Source organism: Martes martes, assembly GCF_963455335.1.
Source record: "Martes martes genome assembly, chromosome: 9".
In the NCBI taxonomy this organism is placed as follows: Eukaryota; Metazoa; Chordata; class Mammalia; order Carnivora; family Mustelidae; genus Martes; species Martes martes.
Genome location: NC_137896.1, coordinates 66,685,367 through 66,687,572, shown reverse-complemented (window position 1 = coordinate 66,687,572; position 2,206 = coordinate 66,685,367).

Below are 2,206 nucleotides of genomic sequence, written 5' to 3'. Positions count from 1 at the left end.
GGAGGTTAAAATTACCAGTTTAAACTAGTGAGAGAGAAGGTATTTTGTTCAGTAAGTTGACCTTAAGTTCTTTAAATCTCATGGCATGGCTTTAAAATTATCCAAAAATAATGTTCTCATTATTTTTATGTCTTATCCAACTGCTTTTCACTTCTCTCCCACCTGCTCTCCCTTCCATGCCCATATTGAGGTGAAAAGAGGGACCAGAGTATTAAAATCATTTAAAATGCAATGACTTATTTTTATGCTGGAAAGGGAATGTGTTAAGGTAAAAGCTTATCAGGGAATTCTTGAGTTTCAGAACTCAGAAATATTTGCGTGATGTCATTAATATTTTTTGAGCCTTGGATTTTTCAAACATTTGAAAAAAGATCTAGACTTTCTCCAGAGAAAAAATTTACAGGTCATGCATATAATCTCATCATATCCATACCCATATACTCACAGACACTATTATATACATTTGCATATATTTGGACTTGCACACATTAAAAAACTCTTGTAAATTCATATGTTTTTATTTTTATTTTTTTTAATAAATTTTTTTTTTTAGGATTTTATTTATTTATTTGACAGAGATCACAAGCAGATGAAGAGGCAGGCAGAGAGAGAAGAGGAAGCAGGCTCCCTGCTGAGTAGAGATCCCGATTCGGGGCTCGATCCCAGGACCCTGGGATCATGACCTGAGCTGAAGGCAGAGGCTTTAACCCACTGAGCCACCCAGGTGCCCCATATTCATATGTTTTTATAAAGAACCACATATTCCTGATTTCTGTTTAGAGAATAACAATTTCATTTAACCAGAGGTCAGCAAAATATGACCTATGGGAAAAATCCAGCCCAGTGGCTGATTTTATAAATGAAGTTTTATTGGAATATAGCCTAAGTCAGTTATCTTGTATATTATTTATGGCTGCTTTCATGATATAATTACAGAGTAGACAGAGGACTGTAGGACCACAAAGCCTAAAGTACTTGCAATCTAGGCCATTTAAAGAAAAAGTTAGCCAAATCTATAACAAAAATCTTTATGTGTGAGGAAACAGAAAATTCAATTTGTAACCTATTCTTTTTTTTTTTTTAAAGATTTTATTTATTTATTTGACAGACAGAGATCACAAGTAGGCAAAAAGGAAGGCAGAGAGAGGGCGGGGGAAGCAGGCTCCCCACAGAGCAGGGAGCCCGATGTGGGGTTTGATCCCCGGACCCTGGGACCATGACCTGAGCTGAAGGCAGAGGCTTTAACGCACTAAGCCACCCAGGTGCCCCAATTTGTAACCTATTCTTAAGAGTGCTCTGACAGCATGGTGAACTGAGTAAGACTATTTTCTGCCAAAAGATCCTATAATGATGGACAATATGGAAGAAAATTATAAAATAAGGTTTTACCTCTGCACATACCAGGCAATTGCAAGTGAGATTGCTACATAGATTCTCCTGAGGCTGCCTCAAGTGACAGGAGGCAGAACTCCAGCCACTGATCAAGAAACCATGAGGGAGGCTAATATGCACTCATGGTCAAGATTCTCTAGGAGGGGAAGGAGAATAAAAAACAAAATAAACTGACACTTATGAAAAAAAAAAAAATCAAACTTCTGGCCTATGCTACCAAAAACTCAGAGCCTGAACTTACAGTGCCAAACCAAAATATTAATATGGTCAAATCCACTGGTCAAATCAGGTGGTCTTTCCTTTTTTGCTTCCCTCTCTCCCTCTTTATCTCCTTTTCCTCCTTCCCTCCCTCTGTCCCACCCCACTTCCACTCTCTCTTCCATCAGTCCTTCCCCAAATCACCTGCTATACAGAGAGGTATTTCCACAATCAAGCTTTCATAGAACTACCATAAATTAACCAATCTACATTCAAGATCAGTTTACAACCCAAAATTTAAAAAAAAAGAATTTGCAATTATGTAGCATCAAAGAAAGCCCATAAGGGAGGAACAGTCCCCAGAAACTTAATAGAAATATGTACACCAAAAACAACAGCATATCTAGGAATAAAGTTAACCAAATATGTAAAAGAACTATACTCTGAAAATTATACAACATTGATGAAAGAAATTGAAGATAACACAAAGAAACGGAAAAACACTCCATGCTCTTCAATTGGAAGAACAAGTATTGTTTTTTTAAATTTTCTTAAAGATTTTATTTATTTATTTGATAGAGAGAGAAAGAGAGTGCACACAAGCAGGGGAGGGCAG